This window comes from Panthera leo, chromosome E2 (assembly GCF_018350215.1).
Source record: "Panthera leo isolate Ple1 chromosome E2, P.leo_Ple1_pat1.1, whole genome shotgun sequence".
Classification (NCBI taxonomy): domain Eukaryota; kingdom Metazoa; phylum Chordata; class Mammalia; order Carnivora; family Felidae; genus Panthera; species Panthera leo.
In genome coordinates this window covers 41,416,704-41,441,729 of record NC_056693.1, presented here as the reverse complement: position 1 = coordinate 41,441,729, position 25,026 = coordinate 41,416,704, and the positions used below count along the sequence as shown (strand labels likewise).

At 46.3% G+C, this 25,026-nt stretch overlaps 1 long non-coding RNA gene across 1 annotated transcript in view; it reads left to right on the top strand.

The window, feature by feature from the left end:
* LOC122208901 overlaps positions 1 to 19,456 on the top strand; it is a 481,315-nt gene extending 461,859 nt beyond the window's left edge. Inside the window, exon 5 of the long non-coding RNA XR_006197370.1 lies at positions 18,884 to 19,456. This is a non-coding gene — a long non-coding RNA (uncharacterized LOC122208901). The remainder of the gene's footprint in view (positions 1 to 18,883) is intronic.
* The last annotated feature ends 5,570 nt before the right edge of the window (positions 19,457 to 25,026 follow it).

Genomic DNA, 25,026 nt, shown 5'->3' with positions numbered 1-25,026 from the left:
TAAAAACAGCTGGTGCTTCCTGAGCCACCCTGTCCCCTTTCTCCATCAGCCACCTTAGTTCTTCCTCTCTTACTCTTCATTCGCCCCTTCTCGAACCTTCATGGGCAGTGTCCGGACAGCCCATTCTGCATTCAGAATGATGTCACCCAGAAGGTGTTGGGTCCTTGCAGATCCAATCTTGATTGCTCTGGAAGATGTTAAGAAGTTGCTCTTGGACACTGATGATTGGGTCTGGAGGCACAGACCCCTGACTCACTGTCCCACCCTGCTCTGGTTCATGCTCATAATGACCCAAGACTTAATGGAACCCAAGTCTCTTCTCTGTGGAAAAGGAGTGGGGAAATGTAGTGAAAACAGGCAGAGGTGTGAGGAAGAAGTAATTCAGACTGAAATCCTGGAGGAGATATAGAAAGCAACCTTTGCCAGGCCCTACTCTGGGTGCTGGGAGACCCAGGGCCGGCTAGTTTTCCAAAGCAGACAGGAATGTTACCATGTCTCCTTTGCTTTAGAACTCACTGTTTTTTAGAGATTTAAAGCCCATTAGGGAATGGCTTAAGAAGTTAATAACCTGTTACCATTCTGGAGAATTACATTTGATGTTGTTTATAGCTATTTGGCTTTTGAAAATAAATACATTAAGATACGGAGCCAATTCTTATTCATGCCACTTATTGAAGGCAGATCATCCAATAATAAACAAATATCATTAATCTTAAACCCACGTGGGGAGAATTTCATTTTTTAAGACTAATTGTACTTGTGGGATTGTATTCTTTTTAAACTAGAATCTAAAAAAAAGCAGGCAGCAATACAATAAACTTTGCATCTCTGGTACAGAATTCGATTTGTGTGGGAAAAACAAATTAACTGTGAAATGTAACCAGGAAAAGTAATGTTGATTACAAGGAACACATAATTAGGGCAACTCCAATATGCATGGAGTTTCCTCTTTGTTCCCACTAAGCCGGAGCACTAGTGAATAGGTATTCAGTTTGGTTTTAATTATCACAGTAGTGTCGGTCATAATTTCCATAAACGACTCTTAAGCCACAAGAATGGATACTAGAGTTGGAAGACTTTTTTTTTTTTTTTCCTTTTAAGCATTTGAACATTTATTTCCCCAAATATCAGGGCAATCTGTGCAGGGAGGAAAAAGCCACACAAAGATGGTCATTTGTTAATATGCTAATTCCAGATGCTTTGTAAAGCCAGGTCATTTGCTTCATTTTGTTGGCTACAGTTTATTCGTTCACCATTAATTAGGGACACTTCCTTAAGTGTGAGTGTGTTAGGAACTCAGAAATTTAAAAGTCTTTGTCTTTGTATTAAAATGAAGCAAGGGAAATATATATGAAAACTATTTAAAAAATTTTTTTAATGTTTATTTAGTCTTAGGAGAGAGAGACAGAGCCTGAGCAGGGTGGGGACAGAGGGAGAGGGAGACACAGGATTTGAAGCAGGCTCCAGGGTCCAACCTGTCAGCACAGAACTGGACACAGGGCTCGAACTCACAAACTGTGACATCATGACCTGAGCAAAGTCGGACGCTTAACTGACTGAGCCACCCAGGTGCCCCGAAAATGATTTTAAGTAATTAAACTGTCCGGAGATATCTGACAACCTCGTATATTAAGGTCAGTGATGATATTTGGTAATAGGAACACACGGAGGAGGGAAAGTAAGCCCTTCCAGGGGTGAAGGCATGGAAAGGGAAACTTTGCATAGGGTTTTGACAGATAAATAGAAGTTCACTAGATGGAGAAGGGAGAAATGGCTTGAGTCAGAAAAGGGTGTAAGGCATTCAGAGGGCAGAGTGAAGCTCAGAAGGTTGGAGTGCAAGGTTAGCAGGGGAGTAAGGCTGGAGAGGCAAAATTCTTGTCTGCTCCTTCACCCACCCATCTTGATTACCTCCTCTGTTCCCCATTATCTTTTCTCATCTTAACCAGAACAGAAGCCTCAGCAAGGCTCTCCCTTCTACTCGTCCTTTCTCTCATCTCTCTGCCATGTTGCATCTTTGTTTTAAAAAACTGTATTTATTTTGAGAGAGAGAGAGAGAGAGAGAGAGAGAGAGAGAGATAGGGGCAGAGAGAGAAGGAGAGAGAGAATCCCAAGCAGGCTCTGCACCATCAGTACAGAGCCCTATTCAAGGCTTGAACTCATGACCTGAGCCAAAATCAAGAATCAGAGGCTTTACCTTTACAGACTGAGCCACCCAAGTGCTCCTTAGGGATGCACATTTGAAATGTAAATCGTAGGTCATTCTCTTTTGCCCCTGGGACGAAGTCCAGATCTGCTGGCCTCTGCCAACCCCTCAGACCTCAGGTCCTGTCAATCACCTTCTCTCTCCATAAGCTCCCACCACAGGGTCCTCTTTGTCTGTAAACCTGCCAGCTTTGTTCTCTCCTCTGAGCCTTTGCACATGCTGTTCCCACTGCCTGTCAAACTCACCATTTTCTACAATAAGCATCTCTCCTTTCCTTCTCCCATCCTCCTCCAACCTATTCTCTGAGTCCGTTGTTTCTTTTATTGTAGAGCTTGTATACAGTCTGTAATTAGTTCTTTCATTTAGATGCCTATAGTGTTTTGGACTGTCCTCCTCATTAGAATACCAACCCGGGACCGGAGGATTGCTCTGTGTTGGTCACAGCTCTACACCCAGTGCCTGGCGTTGTGACACGCTCCTCCTGTGTCCTAAAAAAATTACTTCTTGAGCAAAGAGATGAAGGGGCCAGATTCCAGAGGGCCTTGTGTGCCAGGCTATGAGCTCCAGACCTTACCCTGTGAACGGCAGGAAGCCAAGAGAGACATTTAACCAGGCCTGCAACAACCATGGTATGGGTCTGCCTGACACAGAAAATTAAGTTTAAAATATTTTCAGTCATTTTACCCATTCCATGACTTCACTGGCATCCCTCCGTGGTGATGTGATGATGGGAACAAAAAGCGATTTTCATTTCTCGAGTAAAACATAAAACCTATTCCTGCAGGGCCTTGCGCGCTCAGAATGAAAACTAAACCGACTGCTCTGTGCAGACAGACGGGAGAGCTGGTTAGCGGGAGGGGTGGTGGGTCATTGACAGCAGAGGGGCCTTTCGTTTGCAGTTTTAAGGGGACATAAAATGCTGGCTGGCTTTCACAGGACACTGGGCTGAGCTGCAGAAAACTGTAAAATCTCCCCATTGCAATATAAATACGGGATGAAAGTTGATTAACAAATTTTATGTTGTTATCTGAGCCTTCAGTCCATTTGCGCTTGAATTAAAAAGACAAGACGCTGAGTTTGGGCTGGACAGGCTCCTTTTCACCAGGCGACACAGGCAGAAAAGAGGTTTAAATTCTTTTTTGACCTGAAGTCTTTATCTGGCCAAGGATTTTCTAGGATGTGGCTCTGTGTGACTTCTGTGGAATGACTACCAGAGTTTAATATGTGGGCCCAGAATATATAGACAACAACAAGAAAGGGCGTCTCCTGAATTTTCTTCTAGGGCTGGGCCATTCTTGTTGTTGTGGGCACTTTGTTAATTAGGTGATTGCAGCAGCACCCCCTGCCCCCCACCCACTGGACAACACACGGCCTTGGGGGCTACTTCTGGTCCATCTCTTCCCAGCCCCCATGACCTCTCAGCAAATTCCCTCAGGACTGCTCTTCCAGTGCAAATGGCGACCTGCCCGGCACCCCCGCCCATGGATGCCTCATTACGCACATAATTCAATTCTTTGATGTAATCCTCAAGGCCTTCGGCAATCTGTCCACACACGCCTACCTGTCTAAGTCATGTTCTTCTTTGTCATCGTCCCACATGGACGTGCCCCACCAGGCTTCCTTTTCCAGGCTCACCTGTCAGTGTCCTTGTCTCACAAGCCATCAGGTGTTTTCTCATCACCTTGCTTTGCTTCTACTTTTTCTCCAGCCTCCCTCAGCCCCATTCCTGCCATCAATGCTCTACTGTTCTGATTCTCCACATCCTTCAAAGCCCGGTCAAGAGGCATGGGCAGCCTCTAGGAAGCCTCTAGAACTTTCCAGAAGCAACAGGGGAGGCTGCAACATTCCCTAGATTGTCTGGTGGTAAGATGCACCGGGCAGATGCCAGATCAGGAAGAGCCCCGTTTGCAGGTGAAGAAAGAGAAATTTCACCCAGAAAGAGGTGTGCTTATCTAAGGACGTATGGTCATGGTTCTAGATGACACCCATGCCCACTCCAGCTTGAGTCCTGCCTTAGGCTTTGAGTATTGTGCCACTGAGAAGTCTCAAGCTGGTTTACCCCATCCATGTATCCACACAGATACATGACCTGTTGGGGCTTAGGCCATACCAGGTTCCCATTCTGAGTCCTGCATGCACACTTTTGACAACCTGTGCTGAATTTCCTTGACCGCGTTTCCACACTTTCCTATATTCATAGCCCTCTGACCATGTGACTCCTACAGAAAAACCCATAAATAGCAGAGGAACCACTCTTGGCTTATGTACCTCCAGTCCAATCTGGGTCTCTTGGCCAGTGGATCTGGCCTCATAACTGTGTCCAATAGCCAACAAAAAGAGGCTGGTCACACCCTTGGCTCGCTGACGGCCAACATCCTCAACTTTCATCTCCATTCCCCCTTTTCCCACTTTGCACCTCATTTTCACGATGTCCCTGCCCCTCTGTCCCTGTGTGTTCTCTAGTCTTGTCTTCTGTCTGTGGTCTGGCATCTATCCTTCACACTCAAATCCTGATTTGAGTCTCTGGTTCTAACTTTGGGCTCTTGGCTTTGACCTCCTAGAACCTGGGTTCTCCAGAGTAATTCTCTCTGCTCTGCCTGCCTTGAATACTATCTGTTAATCAGTGACAGGCGTAGGCTCTGGGTTTGCTTCAGCTCAGAGAAGGGACTCACTCTCTGTCAGGCTATGACTCCCTATTGCTCACTGAACCAACACAAAACCTATTAGTCTGGCCCTCAGTGCTCTTCACCTCCTGCCCTCCCACTAATCCAGGCCATCCTTGCCCTGTGCCCTTCTGTATCACTTGCAGTTCTTGAGCACACCATGAACTTGACATGTCTTCGCCTTACTGTGGTATTCCAGTGATTTTTAGCAGGCTTCTGTGGAGTAGGAGAATCCTCAAATTCAGATTGCACAACCAGAATTGGGTTCAAAGGCCAGCACTACTACCAGTCTATGTGACCTTGGGCATATCAGTGAACCACACCGAGCCTCAGCAGTGGACTCATTGGAAAATGAGAATAATACCCCCACTTTGTTGTAGCAGGTTCTGGGTGACACCGTGCCTGGTATGTGCCTCCAGCCCCGCAGCGTGAGAGCATAAGGCTCCTTCTCTGCCCCATCACAGGCTTGCTGACAGTTAGGAAAAGTTGCTTATGATGCCTCAGTCACAGTGTAGGTGTGATTCCCCCCAAGTGGATGGGCCCAAGGCTTCACTGCTCCTTGAAGTAAGTCACACTCCTCTGCGGCCACATGGTGGCTGCTGATCCGGAGATACATTCTGATGGTCCTGGGGCCCCACTGTATCCATTCCTTTTACATGTTGTGGTTCCAGCTTCAAAATTTCTCCCAATGCTGCCCGGGGCACTGTCACCTAGCAACCTCCTAAGCTGAGTTGATGCCAGGGCCCTGGAGGAAGGGGGTCAGGGGCCTCTGGGGAGCACACGTGCAGTTTTTTCCACATCTTTCTATTGACGGTGCTTCTGGCCAGGTGGCCACGCTGGCCACAGTGGACAGGGACCTCCAGAGACCAAGAGATCTCTAAGGTCCCCTGAAACACTTACACCGTGTGGTTCTTATTGGGGAGTGGCCCGGTCCCGTTCTTCCATCTGCCTGCACCTTGTCGTGATGCTGATGTCAGATTCAGTGTACCCCAGCGGACCCACTTCACAGGGTTCTCAGTGATTGTCATGCCCTGAAAGTGTTTACAGAAAGATATAGAACATATGTGGTTATCCTTTTTTGTGCCTCGCCTATACTAGCTGTTTTGCTTATATTGTAGCATGAATCCCACCTTCTATTAGTGTGAATTCCCCCACAGCAGACTCTGGAACAAGAATTTTGGTGCGAGTTGTGTAGTTGGGGAGTGATCACGGGAAGCGTGAGGCATGAGCGGGGAGGTGAGGCCGGGAAGGATGAAAACCATTCAGGGTGCATTAACGAATCGCTGCTGCTGTGGGCACGTGGGCACTATCCCCGGGGGACTCTGAGAACCCAGGTGCGTATGTCAAAATTGTACTATTGCTGGGGAGAAGCTGGGTGTTTATGCATCACCCTCGTTCCTGGCCGGTGGACAGCCTCTTCTGGGTACGAGTTCTCTGGCACTTCGTGCCTCCGGACTGGGCCAATCATGCTGCCTTTGCCAGGGAAAACCCTTCTGGGAGAGACACAGAAGGCCACTGGAAGACCAGGAACTACCTTCCAGGGACCTCTGGGGAGGGTGGGGATCCCTGACATGCTGGAGTCAGCTTATGCCACTGTCTGAGAGCCCAGTGTCGAGTCTTTAAGAATTTTTGCTAGCTGGTCGTGAAACACAGCCATTATTAAAAATTGCATTTTACAAACCCATAATTAAATAAATTATATGAAAGGCAAAGGTAACAAATACATCTTATCTAATTATTTAACTACATTTTTCAATTCTCTATGCTCTTGAGGTTATCATATTCATATAGTGAAAATAGAGTACGATGATGTGTACGTACATCAGCCACTCAGGGAATATTCGCACCGTGGAAATTGGTCAATGATCTCAGGACTTTTTTTCCCTCCAAAGAACAGGTGCTCAAGCATTTACCAACATCCCTGGTTGGGTTGCTATTGGTAGGGACACTGACTGTGTCTTCTATGTACTTCATTGTAGCTTATTATATACCTTAGCAGTCAGGGTATGTTTTTAAAGTTTATTTATTTATTTTGGGAGAGACAGAGACAGTGCAAGCAGAGGAGGGGCAGAGAGAGAGAATCCCGAGCAGGCTCTACACTAGAGTCCAATACAGGGCTTGAACTCACGAACTGTGAGATCATGACCCGAGCTGAAACCAAGAGTCAGACGCTCAACTGACTAAGCCACCCACGCGCCCCAGCAGTCAGGTATTAAATTCCCTACAAAATCATTAATAGGTCTGAAGAAACAGACGACAGACTGGGCTTCTGGGGGCCATTCCCAAAGCATCACGGCAGATTTGGGGCTGCAAGACCATTGCCACCTCTGTCACGGGCAGGAAATGGTCAGCTTGGGGAACTGCAGAGGGACTCGGGAAGCCACCTTTTGATGGAGGCCCCGCAGCCACCCCGCTGCCCTGATCCACACCAGCAAAATGCCTGCAGCCTGTCTGTTCTCGATGTGACTTAATTCTGATGCGTGGGACGAACAAGGGAAAAAGAAGCCACATCTGGATCTCCAGCTGTGAGGAAGTCTGGAAAAGATGTTAGACTTCTGGCTTCTGCCTGACAGCAAGAGTTACAGTGCAGGCAGGTGGTGCTCCAGGCAGCTGCATGGTGGCCCTGACCCTCATCGGCCCAAGCCCGGAGTCTGCCATGGGGCCTGCCCTGCAGGGGGAGTTCAGTAGGTAGGTAGTAAATAAGTCAGTGACTCTGGAAAAGGAGATTTCATCTTCTATGGTTGTTCCATATCTTTGTCAGGAAGTAAAAGTCTGAAAGGGGACTGGAGCTCAGGAAGAAATATGTCACCTGAAAGCTTCTTCCTTCCCTTCTGTCCCCTGTCCTGCCCTCCTGTCCCCCTCTCCTCTCTCTCTCTCCCTCCTCCTCCTACTTCTCTCTCTCTCTCTCTCTCCCTCTCTTCCAGCCTCCCTCCCTCCCTCCCTCTCTCACTTTCCATCACCAGGACACCTGCTGCTTCTGCGGACACAGGGGGACCCTTCAGACCCACAGCCTCTTGTATTCTATGCACTGCCTCTGTTAAACAGTAAACCCCCTTCTTCAGGCAGTCCCTCAATGCTGTAGGAGTATCAGGTCTGGGGGAGTGCCTCATCAAAGCTCAGCTCTGGGAGAAACATGGTCCAGGAAATGACCTTCCCTTCATGGAGGGCCAGGCTCCTGTGGCTGGGATGCTGCCTTCTCCCGGCTGGGAGGACACGTGTGTTCCAGGCAGGCTGGAAGAGTTCACACACCCTTTTCAAAATATGAAATATATGCCTATTTGCAACATCATTGTGTCCCATTTCCCTAATAGCACCTTAATAGTAGCTTTTAATAACAGAGTTCAGCTGGGGTGGGGTGGAGGGCCCCTGGGTGGTTCAGATGGTTGAGCATCCAGCTTCTGCCCAGGTCATGATCTCTCAGTTTGTGAGTTCGAGCCCCTCATCAGCCTCTCTGTTGTCAGTACAGAGCCCACTTTGGATCCTCTGTCCCCACGGCTCTGCACCTCCCCCGCTTGCATGCGCCCCCTCTTTCTCTCTTTCCCTCTCCAATAAATAAACATCAAAAAGATAACAATGTTCGGTAGAAAGAGACACTGGCACTGTACTGCTGGCCCTGTGAGGTCAGGTGGGGGCCGTGGGCCCTTGGGGAGACCCCCTTACCTCTCTATGCAGGTTGTCCCTCCTCAAAGCAATGTTCTGTAAGTGCTTTGGGTTCTATCCAGAATCCCTTTGATGAGTGCTAAGTACCAACCTTACTGGGTCTGGGAAGAGGCTACCGACTTTGGTGTGGGGTATGGGGTGGCCATAGGAGCCAGGCCATGTTGAGGTAGAGCCCTGGGCTCTCCAGTGCCACTGGGGCTGCTGTGCTGGGGAAGGACTGACCTGCCTCTCTTTCAATGCCAAGCCCACCTCTATCAGTCCTGAACGCCACGCCTGAGGCAGGAATGTGGCTCCACCTTCTCTCCACCTCTGGGCAGCAGAGGCAGTATCTGGACCTTTCAGGCTCTTGTCTTCCTGTCCACACTGGGGCAGTAAGGAAGTGGGAGTGGGGGGATCCTCTACAGGAACAGCCTCATCCTTCTCTCTCCCCTGGCCTGCAGGCATCCCTAAGTTCTTCCACTGGGATTAGGTTCCGTGTCAAACCCAAACCCATTTATAATAAACTTTATTAAAAAAAAAAAAAAGCCAGACGTGCAAAAACCCAGTAAAAACAAAACAAAATCAGAAGCCAGAATCAGGGTCCTTGAGCAGTAGCTCAGTTCCTGATTACATGTCAGAGCACACCCAGTGCCCCGGTCAGTTCTGTCGGAGCCCCTTTGAAGCCCAGGGACGGTGGTGGTGATGTGAAGGGCAGCACGCAGCCCTCACAGGGTCTTACTTCTGGCAGTTGAGACTGGCGTCACGCGGAGGCAAGGCGGAAGAAAGGGACTTCCTGGCCACGTCAATGTGCAGAATGCCTCCAAGCCACACAGGTGTCTGGTTGGGAGAGAAACATTGACGCCAACCCTTGGAACTGATGGAAGATTCTCCCGGCACGGGATTTGGCGAGTACTGCTGATGGGGAGGGACTATCGGGTTGCTTTAGTTGACAGTATTAGAGAATGAAGCCCACCTATTGAGTACCTGTTGAGTGTCCATGATAGGCCTGGAATTATTTTACCTGCTGGGGACACAGTGGTTATCAAAACCGATGGAAATCCCAGTCATGGCAGAGCTCAGAGTCTAGTGGACCTTAAATAATCAAACCATGGAAGGCGCAGCTGGCTTTGGAGCCCCTCAGAATGAGAGACTTGAGTGCTTGGCAACATTTCTGGGATCCGGCTTCTCTCAGAGCCACTCCCTCCAAACAGCTTCTTCCCGCCTCCGCCACCATCGAGAGGGGGACAAAATAGCCCCCATCCTATTCCCATCTGAGGATCCCAGGCTGACAGAGAAGATGCCATAGTGAGGAAACTTCTACTGGTCAGCAGATAGGTGCCATGTAAGTGACAGCATCATGTCTGATATGAGATCACCTGAGCAAGAAATTTCCAGGTCAGGTGGATGGAGTCCCGAGGAAGCTGAAAGGTGGCCATCTGTTAGGGGCCCGGACATGCCAAACTGTGTGCTACAGTGCTCCCTTGGGCTGCCACTGAGCCTGAAGAATGACACTCAGCTCAAGAAGGGTGAATTAATGTGACCAACGTGAACTGAAACCAGGAAGGTGAAGGTAATCTTGTGTGCAGCCAGGCACACGGCTTTCTTGTTCTGATCTTGGCTGCCCGGAGATACTAGCTGCATGTAGGGGAAGCTTCCCGCTGTGGGGTCCGCAGCGTGTCTGCACGTGTGCAGTGCAGGTCTTGGTAAGACCCAGTGTAACACGACTGTTTTCTAGTCTCCTCTTCTCTCCCTCCCTGTCCCGTGGCTGGAATATCCTGTGCTCACTTCTGATCCTGATCTTCCGCTTCTGTTCCAGCTCTCTACACCCCCATTCCCAGAATGCCCCATGAACTCCCCTTTTCTTATTAATTAGACCCCTTAAGTTTATCTCAGGCCCCCTCTTTGAGGAAGCTCTGACCATTCTGCTCATGCCTTCTGGTACCTGAGTGCCTGGCATGGCATCAGACCTTAAACAGCCGTCATTTCATTCTCCATCCCAGCAACCCTGTGAGGTCGGGATCATTTCGTCCCTTTTACAGATGGAGAAACTGAGGCTCAGAGAGGCCTGACATTGCCCCAGGGAGAAAGAGTTAGGGCCCCTGTGACTGTGTCCACTGTGCTTTGCTTTGATGTCCTCACTTTTCTGGAAGATCACTGGGCATTCAGAGCAGTGGCTGCCAAACTTCGGGAGGCATGACCACCGGCACGGGGACTCAAGGTATGATGGCGGAGCTGCAGAAGCAGACATTCTGGGGTGAAGAGCAGCGTTTGTGCTTGGTTTGCCGGGGCCCTGGGTCCTTGTGGCTTTGAGAACTGCTACCTTAAGAGATGCGCATCGTGGTGTCAGTGCAGATGTGGGTCATGGGGTCCCCTGGGATTCTGCTCCCTCCCCAGACCCACCAAATTGAAGTCTCTAGGGTGAGTGGGCCGAGGACCCACGGAGCGCCCCAGTTGGTTGTATCGTCTGGCAGGTGTGGGAAAGCTCATGGAGAGCCAAGCGTGCGAAACTAGCAGGAAATTGTATCCTGCTTTGTCTTCTCCGAATTGTTCTACAGCAGCTCGGCTTGGAGGAGGTCCAGACCACAGCCCTTAACTCAGAATTGCCCCTGAATGGGTGTGGTCCTGGTCCAGTGACTGGTGTCACCCCGTGTGCATTCAGGGGAGAGGCATTTCAGGAAATGAAGGGGGAAAACTTCCTGCCAAGCTGATGTGTGAGCGCCTACCCCTCCCCGGCTTGCCTCTTGCTCTTGCCTCTCACCCCTGCAAGGCTGAGTCCTTTCTGTCGCTTAAGGACGTGCTCAGGCCCTTTCATTCCACAACAGATTTGATTACCTCCAGCAAAGGGCCAACCTCATGCCCCTGAGCCTTTTAATCCTTCTTACGTGAATTTTCATGGGATTAGCGCTGTCCCTGGGAGAGCTTCAGGACAGTTCCTGACCTGACACTGTGTTAGGCACGTAGTAGGTGCCCCTAACATCTGCACTTCCCTTCCACATCCTCTTCCAGGGAAGGCATCTCACCCACCTTGAACATCCCCAGCACGGGGAGCCTTGGCTTGCACATAGCATGTGTTCGATTAATATTTTGGATTCCTACATGAGTCTCAGAAATTACAATTTCTGGGGGCGCCTGGGTAACTCAGTCGGTTAACCGTCCGACTTTGGCTCAGGTCACGATCTTGGTTTGTGAGTTCGAGCCCTGCACTGGGCTCTGTGCTGACAGCTCAGAGCCTGGAGCCTGCTTGGGAGTCTGTGTCTCCCTCTCTCTGTCCCTCCTCTGCTCATGCTCTGTCCCTCTCTGTCTCAACAATAAATTAAAAAAAAAAAAACATTAAAAAAGAGAAATTACAGTTTCTGAGTGTTGTTGCAATGCACGTGAACAAAGGTGGGTTGCACGTGTATAGTATTGTCACTTCCTGCTGCCAGCTCCCTCCAGCATCCAGTCCAGTACGTTCACATGATTGCCTTCTATTAAGCATTTGTTTTCTTCTGAATGAATGGTTATTTACTTCTCAGGGTGAAAACTGATGAAGGAGAAAATGTGTGCTTCTCTATTAAAAAAAAAAAATCAGTAAAGCTACTCCAGACTTGACCAGACTCTTTCAGTACTCAAAGTGTCTGCATCAGTTTCTTTTTCATTAAAAAAATGGAAGTAATAATAGTTACTTCATACATCTTTAAAAAATCTCTGAAAGAATTTCACAGTACACACATTAGCACACTCTCATATTGTAACTGCACGATATGACAGAGACACCCTGAGATTGGGACAGAAGGTAGAGCATATACTTTATCTCTGTCAAACAAGAATCAAAACAGAATAAGACAAAGGAAATTATAAAAGCCTACGGTTGATGACATTGTGTTGGTACAGGCACACCCGCTTCGGAGGACTATTTAGCAGTGCATATCAAATTCTAAATATTTTCACATGTTTTTTTTACCTTAGAATATGAGTTCTAAGAATTACTACAAGAGAATAATCTCTTTTTTAAAGTTTTATTTATTGATTTTGGTAGGGAGCATGAGCAGGGGAGGGGCAGAGAGAGAATCCCAAGCAGGCTCTGTGCTGTCAGCGTGGAGCCTGATGTGCGACTCCCAACTCCCGAGCCGTGAGATCATGACCTGAGCTGAAATCAAGAGTCAGATGCTACCGACTGAGCCACCCAGGCACCCCAAGAGAATAATCTTAAAAGAGGAAGAGTTTAAACAGGGATTCATTCGTGTAATATACAGGAGTGAAAACAAGAAGTGACACAAATGCACAAATATAGGAGATGGGTTACGCTATCGTACGTCGACATACAGAATACTTCGCAGCAACTAAAAAGGCTAAACACAAAGCCGATGTAGAAACACGGACTGATCTAAAATACGTATAATATCAAAATACAATTTTGTGCACACTTTGATTAAAATGATGCAGATTGATATATTTACATGGAGGCATAAAGGTTCAAAAGGAACAAAAGGACATGAATATGTCTGCTTTGTTACACTGGTGGCACTAAATTTATTTTACGTACAGACGTATCGCTATTTTAAATCCCCCTGATCGCCCTGCGAGGCAGCTTTTACGACTTCCACTTCTCAGATGAGGAATCGGGCACAAATAGCTTACTAAAACACACATCTAAGAAAAGATGAAACAGGCCTTGGAATGAACCTTGCCCCACTGCACCCCAAATCTCTGCTTTTTAAATTAATTACTCACAAATTATTTTTCTATATCTGTGCATCTGGTGTTGGTTTCTCTTGAGAATTCTTTTTTCGTTAGACCTTATTTCATCCTAAAATAATGTAGACAGATACAAGAATTCATCCTAGGGTTTCTAATATGTACCGTGTATAATTTGTAAAGTGTGGTATATTTTTACTTATACTACGTATTATACATGTTGTTAGGAACCATTTCCCAGTGTTCATGGTCCCTCTCACATAGATACTAGACTTGGCTATGGGACATGTCTTGGCCAATGGGCCTTTGGCATGTGTGACAGGAGATCTTGGTGACCACATGTGAGTTGGGGCTTGGAACCCATCCACCATGTTTTGAGGAAGTCCGGGCCTAGCCACGGGAGAGGCTGTGTAGAAGAGAATGCAAATATCCTAGAAAAGAGCCCCAGCTGAACTCCCAGCTCACAGCCAGCACCACCTGCCAGTGACGTGGCTGCGTGGAGAGACCATCGTGGCTGGTCTAGCCCCCATTAAGCCCCCAGATGACAGTGACTCTTGTTGATATCACATGGATAGAAGAACCACCTGGTGAGTCCAGCTAACCCGTATAATCACCAGCGATAATAAATCTTTGTGGTTTGAAGCTACTAAGTTTGGGGACAGCTTGTAATCTAGCGACATCTGACGGACACACCGAAAAAGAAAATTTCAAAGTATCTGGATAAACTTAGCACATAATAAGTGCTTAATTAAAATGTGCATGAGGAAGAAGGGGTAAATTCTGCAGGCTGCCATTCAGTTTCTCTTTTGGTTGTCCACTGCAGACTTGCTCTTTGACGAGCAAACCTCTGTTGAACTGGATGGGTCTGTAAACCAGGCCAGCAGTTAGGACTGCTCGGGGCGGTCCTTCCTAGAGGGCAGACTGTACAGTTCCACAGCAGAGGGACATTGTCCTTTTTGAAATGTCAAATCCTTTATAAGCTGGAGAGTTACGGTCACTGCTTGGTAATTGTCCTGCCCCCTGCTAGTGCTTCCATTCTTGGCTCCCATAATAAAGTTCCGTCTCGTGCTCATTTTTTATTTTCCTAAATGTTGCCTGTCACGGAGCAGCCATTTGCTTTAGGGTCTTAGACAACCATGATTGTTCCCAGCTATAACACCTCTACTGCCCCTGCCTCAGTTTAGGTCCCCATCCTCTCTCCATTAGATCATTAGAGCAGCCCCTAACAAGTCTCCCAGCATCTTGGCTTACACTCCTTGGTTCTGTTCTCTGCAGCAGGCTGTAGGCCATTTCTAAAGCATAGAGGTATCATTTCACTCTGCTTTTTAAAACCCTCCAGGAGACTCCCCATTGCCTCAGAGCTGCCTCTCTCCAACCGGATTCATGAGTGTTTCACAGGGGATGAGCTAGGAATGACATTCATAGTCTGATACATTTGGGAAACGCTGGGTTAAACAAAGTTAACCGGGTGCTTTTGTTGTGTGTTTGTTACAAGGCTTCTCAGAGCCTTTAATATGCCGATGTGAATTGTGACTCTCCAAAAGGAACTTATAAAGGGCAGCATTTACTAAATTTACCTTCTTGGCAGGCTGTCTTTGGTTCTATTAAGTTAATGTTTAGAACTGTTGAAACATTTGCAAGGTCTGTAGTTTGGCACGCAAGTTTCTTCATGTGCTGACCTCATTTTAGCTTTCCAGCCCAAATCCCTAGATTTCTCCCAACTTCTTGCTTCCTGACAACTTGGCATCTCTACCTCCACATTCCTTTTATCCAGAATCACCCGCTCTGTTCTTTTATAGCCTCGTTAATTTTTATTCATCTTCCAAATGTCAGGTCATTCTTTCCTCCTCTGGGAGACATCCTATCCCTGCTCGACCCCCACCCACAACCCCACTCACCCACCCTCCCCATCTTGGGCTGAATTATATATGTTCGCCCATTATATCCCATGATTTGTCCGATTATATTAACTTCCACACAGCCTTAAAATGCCTGATAGTGTTTCCTTCCAGATTGCACGCCCTTTGGGTAGGGCTGATTGCTTGGCACTTAGTGGGCATTTAATAAGTGTTTATTGAGTAAGTGAGTACTGGGAAGAAGAAGCAATTTTGAGAAAATTACTGTTGACTAAGAACTTCCTGAGACTAGTCACACTGGTGGGTGATAACTTTTCAGGGGTTCATCTACCCAGAGTCCAAACATGTCTCTCATATTGACCTTACCCCACAGATATTCTCTAGGGTGTGATCTCCTGGGACCACAGAAGATCATATGAACAAAACTGGTTCTTCTCAATGTATTCTCTGAAGATTTGTACTTAGCAGTTGTTAGAATGTTGTTCAAACTGCAGGCACATAAACCCTGGAGCCCTGGTGGCCGTTCTGTGCATGAACAGATGGGCGCTGCCCTGTAAAGGGAGAGGGAGGGGAAAGAGAAGGTACAGGGATTATCTGGAAAGAAGCGAAGGCGGGGAGATACAGTGGCCTGTGTTGCTGACTGGTCTTCTGTTTCTCCTTCCAGCACTCCTTGAGGCCTGCCTTTGTTGCCTGTTTTTGAGTTATGAGGGTATCATGCCTATGTATTTCCTTTTTTCTGCTTAAGCTTGTTTGCAGGGGGCTTTTGTTGTGTTACCAATAGGGTCTTAGCAACAGCCTGTTCTTTTTCCTTGAAAAACTCAAAATGTGAATAGCCCTGTGAACGTGCTTCTGTTTGTCACAGCCACGTTGTGAATATTAATGGCGACACTCACGCAGGTCGATCGTGCATTGAGAATATGAAATATGTGTGTCACTTAAAAACAAATGATCGTCAACATAGCGCCTGGGCTGAATTAGTCTCACCCTGGTTGTCGCTGCTGATGCGAAGGGAAGCTAAGGCACTGTGTTTGTGCCAGACTCTGTGGATCCCAAGGTCGGGACCTAAATGTGCAGATTCAGGAAGGTGTTGTCTTACTAATGATTTGTTATCGCTGTCTTGACGCATTGGTAGATTTATAGAGAGAAACATATTAATAAAAGGGTCTTTGAGCTGCATTTCTGCTTTGCTGAGTTGTCATTCATTAAGCAAATTTGAAGCAACATAATTGCTACAAGATTCTACATATTTGCAAATGAATTTGTGAATTTATCTGGGAAATGAATGGGTCTTAAGTTGGCTTGTTGGACTAATTCTGTCTTATTTCCGGAAGTTTTGATTATGGGTTTCTCAGAGCTCTCAGGGTAGTGAAACAGTTTGCTATGGACACAATAACACACAGATAGGTTTACATTTAAATTCTGACTCCATCACTTCCTAATAGTGGGACCATGATGCAGTTACTTCCCTGAGCTTCAGTTTCCTCATCTGCCAAATGGGCATGACGGTGCGTATGGGGTTATTAGGGGACCGCATCTGATCATGTGTGTTAAAAAATTAGCATCTGATACTTGGTAGTTATTTCATTGTAAGCTGTGTTTTGATTGTTCCTGTTGGAAACGATATTGCTCCTAAAGGAAATTTGCCATCCACATAAATATTTACAGATGTAACTGTGTGACTTCAAGTTGGAGATTTGGGCTAGACGTGGTTGAAAGGAAGGGCGGAGGGGCCAGTTACCTACCACCACATCTGTTACAGGTAGCATCCACTAGGGGCAGTGGTGGGCATGTATCAATTTCATCCAAAGGGAAGCTGTCTCAGATTTCCACTTGTGACAGCACAGTGCATGTTTGGAATGTACAAAACAAAGGGAATGGATTTGGCCCACGTGTGGGTATCTTACAGTTATTAATTGGCTTGTTGACCTGCTCTTTGAAGGATTTGTATTTCTCAAGTGTTCTATAAGATTCTAATCCCCTTTCTGAAGGTATCTGACAAGCAGCAATTTTTAAAGGCAGCTTGAATGATGGGAATGACATGGAATTTGGAGTAAAACCTGCATTATAGTTATTTTGACCGTTTTATGTTTGGGCTCATCATTGTGACATCTGGATCCTGTTTCTGTATCTGTAAAATGGAGATAATAATGTCACCAGGTGACATAAATGTATGTTTATACATTTCCTTCCTTCCTTCCTTCCTCCCTTCCTTCCACAAATGAAGTCCTAAGGGCTAGGGATCCAGCAGTGAACAAAACAGACAAAATGTTACCCCCATAGAGCTGACATTCTATTGGGCGAGGAGGTAAGATAATAAACATCTCAAAAAAGTAAAATACAGAGTTTGTCACCTAACTGACTGCCAAGGAGTAAGATGTCCAGGGAAGAAGGAACTGAAGCATCAGTAGGGGTGGAGTCATCACTTCAGAACAGACTGGCCAGGCAAGGACTTCCCGAGAAGGTGGCTTTTGAAGAGCGATCGGAAGGGAGTGAGGGTAGCTCAGGATGCTACTGGGGAAGGGCGTGGGAGCGTCATGGCGGAGGGCCTGAACTGAGACGAGGTCTGGGGAGTGTGAGGAACCGTGAGGAGGTGAGGTGGGGGTGTAGAGTCCTCAAGGGGGAGAGAAGCAAGAATGGGGATGGACGCGTAGGTGGTGCAGCTGGCGGCCTTGAGGGCCATTGTCAGGATTTTGACTGTTACCCCAGACGTGACGGGCACTACTGGAGAATGATAATCACAGCAACAACACAATTCAGCTCAGTCTTCGCGGTACCGTTTAGGCCTCTCCTTCCCCACGTGGAAGCCATGGATCCCTGGAACTGTGACTGAGGAGACAGAGGGACTGGAGTTTCCATTTTATTTCATTCGAATTGATTTAAATTTAAATTCAAAAATCATTACTTGATTCAGTGAGTGGAAAACTTTGAAGTGTGTTTGGAACAACTCGGGTGTATGAATCTGCTTTTTCAACTGCACAGTTATGAGGTCTAAATACAGATCAGGTATCGCCAACCGAAACTCGTTGTAAAAGACACCGTGGATTTCCAAAACATAAGATGAAAAAGTTAAGGCTAAAAAAATTCAACCGTATGATTTATATTCATTTTGCGTTATAATAATAGTTTGAATATATCGGGTTAAATAAAATATAGTATCATTAATTTCACCTGCTTGTTTTTACATCTTTGAAATGTAACTACTGCAAAGTTTAAAGTGACAAGCATTGGGACGCCTGGGTGACTCAGTCGGTTAAGCGTTCGACTTCGGCTCAGGCCATGATCTCGTGGTTTGTGAGTTTGGGCCCCACACTGGGGTCCCTGCTGTCAGCACAGAGCCTGCTTCAGATCCTCTGTCTGCTCCTCCCCCCCACGCGCTCTCCCTCTCTCAAAAATCAATGTTAAAAAAATTATAATATAAAATGACAAACATGGCTCACGTTCTATTTCTATTGGAGAAAGCTGATGTCGAGAAAGCCTTATGCGAAGCTTGTCACACATTAATGAGCTCATTCATTCATTCACCACAAACGTAGGGGGTGCTCTCTAGGGATGAAGCATAGTGCTGGCAGAGGGAGATACAAGTGCTTCCTGCCCTTGTGGGACTTCTATTCTAGTAGGGGAGAGAGACAAAAGAAAAAATAAAGTAATGCCAAATTGTGGCATGGGGTGTGGAGAAAAGAAGTAGGGGGTCTTAGAAAGAGCCTGTTGGGAAGGGGATGTTGGGTGAGTTTCAGAGGCAAGGAGTTAGAACTGTTTGAGGATTATTATCAAAGTGTCACACAGAGGTGCCTTTTAAGCCTTTGAGTGTTCACCAAGTGAGTTACTGCTAATATCTGTGTTCTTAGGAGCAAGGCGTTGGGCTGGAACGTGACCCCCTTGAGAACAGAGACTGAGCTCCGTCAACATTTCATACCACGAGTTGTCTGCCGCATCGGGTGTTGGCGAGGATGGGAGACGTGGGAGGGCCTCTTGGGACATGAAGCCCTCAACGGGTTCCAGCTTTCATCCGGTTTAACTGGAAAGGGAAAAATACAGTGGTGCAAATAAAAGGCATGGTGTTTCCAGGGATGAACAAAGGACACGTGTTGGAACACGGTTGGCATTCTGGACATGTGAAGACCAAATGACTGGAAAAGACCATGTAGCGCTTGGGTGTGAAGCACGTTTGAACTCGAAGTAGGTGGAGACGAACGGGGAAGGGCATTCCGGGCAGGAGGCAAGGGATGAGCAAAAGTTCTGAGATGGGACCTGGTGGCCAAGGCTAAGGATGCTCCTGGAAAGACAGGAATCTGTGCTGTTCCACTGTGTCCTCTGCAACCCAGGCAGCAGCTCTGATCTTCTGAGTCCTGAGAGGTCACTAAATAAACAGACTCAGAGAGAAAGGAGGGCTAAGTACAGATTGAGCATTGCTAAGAAGAATTTACCATCTGAATTGAGATATTCTGTAATTACACAAGGATTCCAGAGTTTGCAAGTTGAGGGTGAGAAAATGAGGCACAAAACTCAAATTAGTATTTCTTATAGTCATTAAATGTTGAAGTAGTATTTTGGATACATTGGGTTGAATAGGTTGTATTAACATTAATTTCACTAGTTTCTTTTTACTTTTTACAAAAATGTAACTACTGGAAAATTTTATTTTTAACTTTTTCTTTTAGGTAGGCTTTCCATCCAGCACAGATCCCCGTGCAGGGCTTGAACTCATTATCCTGAGATCAAGACCTGAGCTGAGATCAAGAGTCAGATGCTTAACTGACGGAGCCACTCAGGTACCCCACTACTAGAAAAATTTAAATTGCAAACAATGGCTGCCCTACTTAGGGCCTCGCCCACATCTCCTCTCAGTGAGGGTCTTCATGTGGGCCCAAAGGTCAAGGCTTCCACAAACCCCCATGACTTGTTACAAGTAGATGTAAGCTGTTGGAATCACAGTTTCAGTGTGACAGGAACAGCTCAAGCCCTCTCAGAAGAGAGAAAGTGGTTCCTTGGTCAGATGTGTCCACATTTCTCTTCACTGAGAGCCTTTCTTCAGTATCACATTGCTCTGGTGAAGTCGAAACTCTTGTCCTAATTTTGTACATTACATGCAGGTGGGAAGTGAGATCTTGGCCTCTAGTCATACCGGGCAGCCAGGATTCGAACCTGATCATGAGCAAATCCTCATCCCTTATGCAGTCATTGAACCCTTGATAATAGGGCTAAAGATACCTTGCTCACTAGCATAGCAGCCCCTCCCTATTTCCCGGATGGGAAACTGAGACAGAGAGAGAGACAGAGACTAGTCCAGGGTCCTGATGCCCACTGTCTTTATCTGCCGCAGGTCCCTTGTAAATGGAATTCATGGAAAGGAACATAGTCTACACCCCTGGGGGCCCAGGGGAAGTGCACCAGTCTTCTCCCAGCCCACTAGTGTGGAACAATAAAACCAAGATTTATTGAGCATTGATGTCAATTGGGACAGTGCTATTAAGGTGATGATGGCCCGGTTAGGAGTGAGCTTCTCATTCCTGAACTTCCTGGAGGTGGGGGCTGCATACTTGGCTTTTTCCTCCTACCAGGGACACTGGCAGCTGTTGCTGGCGGTGAACGAGGGCTAAGTGGGGATAGCGCTGGCTCTCGGTGACACACAGAGAGAGGTACTGGCCACTGGAGATCTTGCCCAGGATTCAGGGCTGTGAGCCAATCAGGAAGAGATAAGACTTGCCCTGGTGACAAGACCTCCCACGTGCTGTTTATATACATATCTCCCTGCCATCTGGGCCCTGTCCCATGCTTGGCCTCCATCCTGGGAAGCCAAGCTGTGTCACACACTTCACATTGATGCATTCCAGGCCCGAATGTTTAGGCAGAAATGTGAGGTGGAGGAAAGGCTCAGCCCTGTTGCAGGATCTGAGAAGTCACAGAGCCCCAGCAAGCAACAGGCCAGAGCTCCTCCAAGCCCACAGATGTCTGGGAAACTAATCCTGGGGGGCTTGCTAGAGGCTGTACCTCAGGGGCTTGAGGGGTGGGACTAGGCTCCCCAGCTGGCCCACCCCCCACCTAGGGGCTGAGAAGGACTTTAGTGTGAAGGCAGTTAGGAAGCAGCATGGGCTGTTCTCCCTCATGTCCCCTGTGGCCACAGCTCTCTGTTGATTGACAGTCTTTCACATCCCTAAAAATTACATTTTTTATCTGAAAAGAAACACCCTGAAATGTTACCAACAGTAAAGTCTTTGGGTGCTGAGTCTATGGATGATTTTTCTATCTCTAATTTTCTTTTCTTTACTCTGAACATTGTCTCCACTGAGCCTATATTACTTTATAACAATAATATTTGAACAAAGTTTTTGGTTGTTTTTTTTTTTTTTTTCCTTCTGCCCAGAAGGCAAGATATGACTTCCATGGAGCAAATTATCTCCTTGAGCAAAGATGACCGTTTCTGAATCTGCCACAGACCCATATCCCTAAGTACTTCATTCTACTTTTTGCTCTCTGTTTCTTCTTCCTCAGGGGGGAAAATGCTGTGCTCTTGAAACTGGGGGCTTTACATACTTTATTTCATTTAATAATAAAAACTAAAGCAAGAAATAAGTAGGTAATAAAAGGGAAGAAGAGAACCCTGTGATCCTGGGTCTTTGGACCCAACATCAATAAAGAGATACTTGGCCAGTGTTTGTTCTGCCGCCATATTGCTCTCATCTCCCACCTGTTCTGTCACTGCTGTTCCTCCACCGCACCACAACCCCAAGCCTCCACTGGACATTTCCTGTGACGACTGTCTGTCCTCTCCTCTTACAGCTTGTATTAGTCCAAATCCTCATTTGGGTGGCACTCAAGCTGGGAATTCGAATCTCTGAACTCATCTTTTTTCTTTCTCCACTTTGTCCAGTGACATTAGGAGCAACCAGCCGATCTCATTATATTCATTATTTTGCCCAAAACTTTTGAAAGTATCATATACACAGCCATCCAGCCCTGTGCTTCTTATAAGTGGTTCATTAGGAATATGCATGGCTGATAATGTGTTTCTCTGCTGCCAGATCAGGCTGTGGACTACCAGTGCTCTCTTTACTACTGGAAATAGTCATTCTTGTCCTTAAATCTAATCAGATGGACTGTCAATTCCAGAAATCCCACAAAAAAACCCAGAAAACTCATCTTTAGGGTTCCTGGATGGCTCACTTGGTTAAGTGTCTGACTCTTGGTTTTGACTCAGGTCATTATCTTGTGGTTCATAAGATGGAGACCCTGCATGGGGCTCTGTGCTGACAGCACAGAGCCTTCTTGGGATTCTCTCTTTCTGTCTCAAAGTAAGTAAATAAACTTAAAAAAAAAAAAGAAAACTCATCCTTAAAATTCTATTCCTCTAGAACCACTCTTAGTACCAAAGTCTATATTAGTCAGTGTTCTCCAGAAAAACAAAACCAGTAGGCTCTGTCTACTTGTCTCTATTTATCAAGAGATTTTTTTAAGTTTATTTTTATTTATTTTTGTAGACAGCGCGCATGTGTGGGAGAGGCAGAGAGAGAGAGAGAGAGAGAGAGAGAGAGAGAGAATCCCAAACAAGGTCTGCGCTGTCAGAGCAGAGCCTGATGTGGGGCTCGAACTCATGAACTGTGAGATCATGACCTGAACCGAAATCAAAAGTCAGACGCTTGACCGACTGAGCCACCCAGGCGCCCCCTCAAGAGATTTATTATGAGGAATCGATTCATGTGATTATGGAATCTGAGGAGTCCCAAGATCTCATTGGGCAAGTTGGAGACCCAGGAGGCTGGTGGTTAGTTCCAGTCTAAGTCCAAAGGCCTGACAACCGGGTGAGCTGACAGTGTAAGTCCCAGGCCAAGAGCAGGAGAAGACCGATGTCCCAGCTCAAGTATCGCACAGGCTGTTTCCTTTCACTCAGCCTTTTTGTTCTATTCAGGTCTTCAATGATTGGATGAGACCTACCCACATTAGATAGAACAGTCTGCTTTACTCAGTCTACTGATTTCCCTCACTTTTTTATGAAGTTATCTATCCACTAAAAAACGTCTTTGTTCTACATATTTGGTAATGAGAGGGTTTCTCAGGATATCTGTTTGCCAAATTGTCTGGAGCAGAAGTCACCCATGTATATCTAGCGTGTGTCACTGTGGGTGTGGGTGTACACATTCATATGTGACATTTATAAATTTTATTAAATTAGTAAATTTCACATAATGAAAATGTATCTTTGCACGAAAATTATTATATTCAGGATAGAGTTTATCTCTGGAAGGCAGAAAAGGAAATGGGATTAGAGAGGGATGCACAGAGGCTTCAAGTTTATCTGCAATATTTTAGTTCTTAGAAAAATGCCAAGATTTTATCAAGCTTGTGGTTGTGAAACAGGTGTCTCTCATATTATCTCAATATTTTATGGTGTGTTGAAAATAACTTTATAAGTGGAAAAAGGAAGGAAGGGTGGAAGTAAGGAAGGAACTAAGAACGGGATAAGAACAGCGGCTGCCAGGCAACTCCTAGAATGATGGCCAAAATCGAGACCACAGAGCCAGTTGGGAGGATGCCCTGCCACAACTGGGTGACTGGACCCTTTGGTTCTCCCTCTGCTGCCACTCTCCCTGGAGGCTCAGTGTTGGCCCCAATACTATCGCCGCCCCTTGCCAGAATAGAATTTCTGCAGTTCTGAATCTTTGAATTACCACATCCCGAGTCTGTTCAGGCACAACCTAGGTTCCATATATCACTCTAGATGCAAGGGGATGGTGGTGGTAAAAAAAAAAAAAGTATCTTGCATTTTTGCCCTTTATATTGAGAGGCTGTCCCTGACTCATAAAGTGGAGAGCTTCTCAAGCACAGTAAGGAGACAGAAGTTCAAATAACAGACAAAAATCAAGAGCCTGGTGCCAAACACACCTAAGAAGATCGAGCTTCTTTTGCAAGATCCTGGGCCTGACCCTGGCCTGGGTCCTGTACCTATAACACTTCTCTCCATCCCAGCCTCACCCCCAGGTGAATTTCCTTAAACGCCAGTCTTTGTGGACCACAAAGAATTAGACTTGCTTCATGTCCCAAGGTAAGGCAGAGGCAAAGCAAAGACCAAAATTCAGGTCTCCTTGACTCTAAGTTCTTGTTTCTGACATTTTCAGGCAAAATAAAGAGAGACATTTTCCTTATAAGCTTCTACCTCCTCCCTGTTGTTTTATCACGATCAACAGATTATGGCTCCTTCTAGTGTGTGCTTTATCCTTGCCGTGAGGGAAAGGTCATTGGAAAGGTGATCTTTTTCTTTGTTGTGCTACAGCAAAATAATTTGATAGAGAATTTGATTTTGATAAAGTGGTAACAGACAACCCCAGATATTGCATTGGATAGAGACCTGTGGAGGGGCAGACATTTTCCCGGAGCCAGCTATGATGGGGGTTTCCAGGAGCTGTACCAGTGAGGGGAAATGTCTTATTTGAGACTTCAGGGGCTCTTCAGATTCATTAGGGGCAAACATCTGCCTCAACAGTCTACAAATAAGAAAGACTAAAGATCTTCAGTATAAATATGAAACAGGGTGGGGCCAGGGTGCAGATGTGCCTAAACAGAACGTGTTTGGGTGCCTTAGATGTGGATTGTATGCTGAACACTGAGCCTTCTTCAAACCATCTGGCTGGCCGTGTGTGCAAAACCCAGAAATTGGTCACATTTTCTCGAAATTAAAATTCAATAAGAGGCATCTTTCATTTCAATCTCCTGCCTTTGTGTAGCAAACACAATACTCTGGTGACAAATGCAGGTGAATTGAATTTTGTTTTCCCCGTAATAGTTGCATCTAGCAGCAGACTAATGTATTAGTTATCAGAGATGAAAATAAGCATAATGCCTGATTCTGAACTTGAAATTGCATAACTGCAGCAAAATGGCTTTCGATTGAAGAGCACATTTGTTTTCCTTTCCTTTTTTTCTTCTTCTTTTTGTTAAATCTCCATTTATCTGTTATGGTCATGGTTTATTAGAGGGTTGCTTTGGAGCTTTAATG